Raw genomic sequence first — 7404 nt, 5'->3', positions numbered from 1 at the left:
AGTGCATGTTATCGCGAGTTGACAAACCAAGTCTAGGCTCGTTCTGTCACGGGATCACCCACCGAAGATTTTGTCTCGGGGACGGACGCAGCCGGTCCTCGACGTTCCCGCCCGTGTGTGTGTTTGTGAGGCACATGTCACGTCGAGGACATGCGTTTCTTATTCAAATAGCACACCACCCCTGCATGCATATGCATGGGCCACACGCATGTAGGGGTGCCCTACCCCCTCGGGCGGTCTCTATATCGAGCACCCATCCGGTGGCCCCGACGGTCTAGGGCATTATTCGGCACCGAGAGGGTGTGGTCCATAGTGAATAACTGCTTCTCCGTGTTAGTGCATGTCATTGCGGGATGACAGACCAAGTCTAGGCCCGTTCTTCGAGATAGTCTATGGGTCCGGTTAATGCAGGAAGTGCGGGTCCTGTTGCTCCGTTGGCCTCGGAACTTCTTGTGCTCTCAAAGAAGGCCATCACATGTATATGCATGGGCTATCCGGTGGCCCCGGCGGTCTAGGAAGTTGACCGGCACCGAGAGAGGGGGTAGGCCACGATCAACAACTGCGTCTTCTCATGTTTATTACGTTACACTCTTTAATGTTCTCTCTCGGTGCCAGTCTAGGAAGTTGACCAGCACCGAGAGAGGGGGTAGGCCACGGTCAACAACTGCTTCTTCTCAAGTTTATTACTTTACACTCTTTAAAGTTCTCTCTCGGTGCCGGTCTAGAAAGTTGCCCGGCACCGAGAGAGGGGGTAGGCCACGGTCAACAACTGCTTCTTCTCATGTTTATTACTTTACACTCTTTAAAGTTCTCTCTCGGTGCCGGTCTAGAAAGTTGACCGGCACCGAGAGAGGGGGTAGGCCACGGTCAACAACTGCTTCTTCTCATGTTTATTACATTACACTCTTTAAAGTTCTCTCTTGGTGCCGGACTAGAAAGTTGACCGGCACCGAGAGAGGGGGTAGGCCACGGTCAACAACTGCTTCTTCTCATGTTTATTACTTTACACTCTTTAAAGTTGAGTTTTGAAATAACTCATCAAAAGTCATGGAATTTATAAACTTTGGTCGTAAAAGCATATGAAATATGAGATACAAAAAAGATAGTGCAAAACAAAGACAAAAAGAGAAGGGAAAAAATTAGAGCAGTGGTTACCGAGGGTCGATTCTCGGCTCTCGGTAATAGCCACTTTTTCCGAGAGTCACTCTCGGTAAAGCATCTAACCTAGTTCTTAACCGTTCCCCTTTCTTTCTATCTTCATTGTTCTCCTCTCTGTTCCACCGCCGCCGCCGCCGCCGAAATCGCCGCCGCCACCCCTCTTCCACCACCCCCAACTGCAGCCACCACCACTCCTCCTCCACCAGCACCGACTGCGGCCACCGCCCCCAACTTTCGTCGCCACCAAGCTTCATGGCCAGCGGCCGGCGCGGCGGTTCTTCGATGCGGCGCGAGGACGACCGCCATAGCGGAGCTCCTCGGGTAGCGCGGTAGCTGGAGATGCCCTCAGGTTAGTAGTTTGTAGTTTTAGTTTGTAGTTTGTAGTTTTACAAGTTTGTAGTTTGTAGTTTTACAAGTTTGTAGTTTGCTTGTAGTTTGTAGTTTTACAAGTTTGTAGTTTGCTTGTAGTTTGTAGTTTGTAGTTTTACAAGTTTGTAGTTTGTAGTTTTACAAGTTTGCGAAAATCTTGGATGTGCGAAGTCAGATTTGATAAGATCTAAAGAGTGGGAATCATATATGAATTATGCTTGTTGGCATATATTACGTCCAGTTAAAATGAAGCTTGAATAAACCATGGAGTGTGCTTCAATACTTTTTATTTACCATTTTGGTTGTGCTTATACTCTTCTTTCACGTAACTTACAATTTTTTAGTTTGGATATATAGGCCGGCTCCACTTTTATATTGAAATATTGAAATGAAACCAAGCATCCAACTAGTCATCGTCCCTAACATAGATATGTAAACTAATCAACAAAGTGAATACCTGTTGGCTTGGTTTTCTTTAATAAAAATCGGAAGGGGAAAACCCTTCTTTGATCAAAAAAAAGTTTGATTCCTATTGAAGTAGTGTGGTTAATATTCACCATATTTATTTTGTTTTTCAGATTCTGATGGGGGCACTAGTAAGTACCGGAGAGTCCCGATTGGTAGGACCGAGTCGTCCGCCTCCCACTAGTCCACTCGCGACGATGAGTCATCATAGGATGGCGATGTCGGAGTGGACTTAGATGGACCAGATCTGCTCACTACCGAGTCGGGCGACATGGAGGCCTCGGACGGCTCGGGGTCTACCTCGAGCAACATTTCCAAGAGGAAGAAATCCGGGCGTGGTCCGGGGAAGGTCCCGGAACCAACTGCTACCAGCAACCGTCCTGTCATTTGCCCGACAGGAGAGGGGTAAGCAAGCATTTCATTTCCATTATATTTTGGATGCCACAGCTTTGACACTCACATATGCTTGTCTTCTATATCATGCAGTCAGTGGGAATTTATCCCGACACAACCTAAGGGGGCACGCCCGCCGAACCACGTCATCGGCTCCCTCTTGAGGAAGCACTTCCCTGGATTGTCCAAGCCGGGTGATGACGATCCGCCGTTGCCAGGTTTAACCTGGGAGCATTACCTACACAGCACGGACGAGCACAATGTCACCATGGCCACTTGGGTCATCAATGCTTTTTTTGTAAGTATCTTCGCTCCGACCACTGCATTTTTCCATATCCAAATCCTTGCTTGCGTGGATGGTGAGAAGATGCCATATGCTTTCTTGTAGGAAACATTTGCTTGTGTGGATGGTGAGAAGCAGAAGGCGATCAAAGGCATCGTGAAATCTGCCTGAAAGATACTCTCTGACCTCAAGCACACGCTGCGGTACAAAGCCGTGACACAGTGCCGGCCGGTCGATGAGAAGGGAGAGAAGATGACAAGGAAGACTGCTTGCCAGACCAACTTGTCACGAGAAGAATACCCGTCAGTGCTAAGTGACTACATCGGTTGGTAGTACTTTGATTCATCCCTCTTGTTCCTCAATTATTCGATTTTGTCTGACTAGGTGAAGGAACCCTGGATGAAGGAGGATTGTTGGGAGGCCCTGGTTGACATGTGGTGTGATCCAGCATGGCAGGCGCAGCATGTGGAGAAGGGAAACGAACGAGCCAAAATGCCAGGCCCGGCTCATGTCCAGCGAAGCTGAAACCTAACCGCTCTCAAGCAACACATGGTATCTGGATTAAGATGTTAACTTTTTCACATAGTGCATCTTGGTTCATTCAACTTGATGGTTAATTTTGCAAGAGGCGAAGGCTGGTCGCCCGGTCCACATCCTGGAAGCCTGGAGAGAAGGCCACAAGGGGAAGGATGGCGTCGAGTTCTGCAGCGAGTCGGCGGAGGAGAAGTGGGGGACCTTCAAAGAGGTCTTTCAGGAGGTGCACGGGCAGGAAGCCGAACCTACGTCCAAGCCCCTTGATCCTGAGCTTCTCATCATTGCTGGCGAGGGGAAGGGCCATGGCCGCCACCTCCTTTGCAATGGGGCGATCACCACCTCCTCGCATCGCAAGCTGCACGAGATACGCGCGTCGAGCACCAGCTCAACTCCGTCCATACGGAGTCGCCCAAACGCCGCATCACGTGAGATAGCGCGTCTCAAGGTTGGCATCCTAACCTTTCATTTATGTCCATGCCTCGAAATAGCACCGTTCCAACCTATATGAGCCTAATGCCATGTTACAGGATTTAATGGCGCAGCGGGCTGTTGAAGAGGAGCAAAGGCGGCAGGCTGAGCAGGAGTCCAGAGAAAAGGAACGGGAAGACACGAACAAGAGGATGAAGCTGCTTGAGGATCAACTACAGGTAGAACATTATCTAAACTAGAGTAGAAGATTCATTACATATGGACGAACCACCCTCACGTGACTCTCATCTTATAGGTTCTTATGCAATCTTGAAGCAGTGTAAGTGATGCCCCTCCTCCTCCTCCTCCGGAATGTTAACCCGATGGCCTCTCCTCCTCAAGATGATCTATATATGAACAAGTGTACTTCTATTGTGACGTGCACGTGTTTTGCAAGTAGTGACAATATGTATGAATTTGCGACTTGTGTGTGACGTCTACTAGGATAATACATTCGACTTGTGTGTGATAATATGTGGACTATCCCTAATTATGCCTATATATGTGTGGACTAGATCAAATTATGCCTATATATGATCAAATTATGCCTATATATGTGTGGACTAGATCAAATTATGCCTATATATGATCAAATTGCACTGCAGTTGTTTTTATCTGCAGGGATCAGAAAAGAAATAGCTTGACAGTAGAATGGATGGGAAGATTTCCGAGAGCAACACTCGGAAAAGGATATACTACCGAGAGCACCTCTCGGAAACATGGTCGTTTGGGACACTACTGTTGTGCCACAACTTTTCCGATAGCAGCTCTCGAAAAAGAAGGCGAGCATTGCCGAGCCTAGCTTTCGGCAAAGCTATGTAAAGTGTCAGCCCCCATGTGGGGCACGCTGTCGTACTAGTCAGAAGGATTGCCGAGAGCAGCTCTCGGCAAAGATATCGTCATTTTTTTTCAAATGATAAATGTGACCAGTGGGATCACATGTCAGTTAGAAAGAACACACACATGAAAAAAAACAGGATGTTGCATATGCTTTGCCGAGGGTGACGCTCGGCAAAGTACGCAGTAACTAACGGAGTTGTCTGTTGCGGACGGGCATGCCACGTGGCTCCTCTTTGCCGTGAGCGGCTCTCGGCGTCTGCAACTTCCGTGCGGTGCCTCTTTGTCGTGAGGCAGTGACGGCAAAGTTGTCAGTTTGCCGTGACGATGGGTTTGCCGAGAGTGACACTCGGCAAATCTTGCTTTGCCGAGTGTCCGTGGTTTAGCACTCGGCGAAAAGCATTACACCCGACATACATGAAAATTCCAGTAGAGAGAGAGAGAGAGAGAGAGAGAGAGAGAGAGAGAGAACTAACCAGAGATCTCGTCCCCTGCAGCAACCACTTCTCCAGAGCTAGGGTTCCGACAATCGGAGGTTAGTGTTCCGGCAGGGCCTCGTGGAAGGTCGTCGAACCAGGGGACGCCCTCCTCTCCGCGTAGGTTGCGCCGCCGCCGCCGCCTCCTCCTCCTCCTTCCGCTTCTGTGGTCTCGCTCGGGGGAGACGATACGAGCGCCTCGCTCGGGGATTGCTTCCACGGGGTGCCAGGAGATGATTTTTTCCACATGGGTTTGGAGAGGTTTGGGCCCGGGAAATACCACACGGGCTTAACCGAATGGAAAAAACTGGGCGGGCTGGGTTTATTCCCCGGCGGGGGAAATCCCTGCGGACCCGCGTGGATTAGATCCAAAACCTCGCGGGGCTGGGCTTAACCGAACAAGGCCTAGGAAGATCAGATATCAGTGAGAGGACGATGGAGATGTACTGCCCAACGTTGTTATCAGATTTGCCCGATGGCTACACGTCTAACATCCAGTCATAGCCGCCGACCTTGAAACTGCCGGAATTGATCCCCTGGCCAACGCCATGGCTCGTCTGCACGGCGTTAAAGTTGGGGATCTTGAAATCGTGCCAGCCGGGCACCTCCTCCGACGAGTTGAACGTCGACGAGCCCCTCTCCGATGGAAGCGGTTGGCCCTTAATGTTGACAGAGGGGTTGCGGTCAAGGTTGTGCATGGCAATGGCAACTCTGTCTACGTTCTCGACTATCAAAGAGCTGAAGGTTTCCTTGAGCTGCTCAAAGTCCTCAGTGGCCCTCAGTCCCTCACGGCAGCGTATACGTCTGGATTGGACGCAATGTACTCGATGCAGGAATCCTCGAGCTGCTGGCAGTTCTGCCGGCCACGCACCAGCAGCAGCGTCGTCATGACGGTCGATACGTTGAGGTTCTATGAGAGGATCTTCTCGCACATGAGCCTCAGCCTCTCCAGGTCATACCGGTCGGCTGCCACAAGCAGGTCACGTGCAATGACTTCACAGCGCCTCGCCTTGGAGGGGCGCCGTGCCATGTTTTTGCTTGGTTTGATGGGCACGTCGTCGGTGTAGATGAAGCGGAGCATGGCCCTAAAGGTGGAGACGCTCATGTCATCGATCCTGATGGCGCACGCCCCCGCGGTCGAAGTGGAACTACTGTGCCACCTGAACTCCGCGGCAAAGACGCACGACCGCATGGCGAGCACGAGCCTATGCGCCTTGATCTCCGTCTGCTCCACCACGAACGTCACATCGGGCGGCATGCAGCCGGAGGCGTCCATTAGCATAAGTTTTCCGAGATCCTGGGAGATGGTCGGCGATGATGGCACCACGGAGACAAAGCGGTTCGTGTTCTCCGTGGTGGTAGCCTGCTTCCCCTCGAGCGCGTCGACGGTGCAGAGGATGGTGAGGCAGTCGTCCTCCACGTAGCGCCCCTCATGGCCACGGAACAAATCTGGGACCGTAAGCTCCCAGCTCTTGCCGGTCTTGGAGAAGACGTTGGGGTCGTCGCTCCGCCACACGGCAGCCGGCCACCGGCAGCGCGGGTCGTCCATGCGGAGGCTGGCCATGGCGACGACGTCGCCCTTGCGGATGCTAACAAGCTCAAGGGTGATGGACGCGAGGTGGCCATCTCCTTTGTCACCGAAGCCGCAGACGAGGGCCCAGGTGTGGCCGCCGGCAAGGAAGTCGATCGCCGGACCTAATAGGTTTGTTGGCCTTCTGCACCCCGTAGCCGACGATGTGAAACTTGTGCGTGCCTCTGAAAATCGACGCCCTATGCGCCGACGCTTCGTTTTTTTGCGGCGTGGAAGCCATGGCGGCCAGCTTCAGGGTTTGCTATAGATCGATCTATCCAGGATTGGCATGCAATGTGAATATGTTTTTGTTTTGAGAAGCCAAAAACCAGGAAGAAAATCCTATGGGACGGGGCCTCATAGTGTCCCTCCTGGGGCCCCTCCTTAGATTTTGACACGTCATCAATGGCACACATCTTAAAGCGAGCCTAATTCCCTAATTAGTTGGTACGTACATCAACTAGATATTGCGTAGTATTCGTACGATACAGTATCAATCGGATCGATACTTTCCATCTAACGAAAGAGAACGAACACGGCGATCTTCTCGCTGGCTCGCCGCTGCATCAGACCTTGGCGCCATCGCGCCTTATCCCATGGCAACCCCTCCATTTGCCGGTGACGACGACCCTCACGGAAACGGTGGCGCCGTCGTGAGCTCTCCCTGCGCCGGTGACGCGGACGTGCTCGTCGTCCCTCGCGGAACCAACAGCAACAGCCACATAATGATGTCCACCGTCTCCACCACAAGCCTGCCAGCATCCAACTCGTTCAGTGACAGGGAGGTGCATACGGAAGCGCGGGCTGGTTCCTTTTCGTCGTCCCGGCCGCCGCTCGAGACTTCAAACGTT

The 7404-nt window shown here is 51.7% G+C and overlaps 1 pseudogene; it reads right to left on the bottom strand.

The window, feature by feature from the left end:
* Nucleotides 1-5462: 5462 nt before the first annotated feature.
* LOC123056737 (BTB/POZ and MATH domain-containing protein 3-like) lies at nt 5463-7136 on the bottom strand (annotated as a pseudogene).
* Nucleotides 7137-7404: the final 268 nt, after the last annotated feature.

This window comes from Triticum aestivum, chromosome 3A (genome assembly GCF_018294505.1).
Source record: "Triticum aestivum cultivar Chinese Spring chromosome 3A, IWGSC CS RefSeq v2.1, whole genome shotgun sequence".
NCBI classification, from domain to species: Eukaryota; Viridiplantae; Streptophyta; class Magnoliopsida; order Poales; family Poaceae; genus Triticum; species Triticum aestivum.
This window is presented reverse-complemented; position numbering and strand designations above follow the sequence as displayed.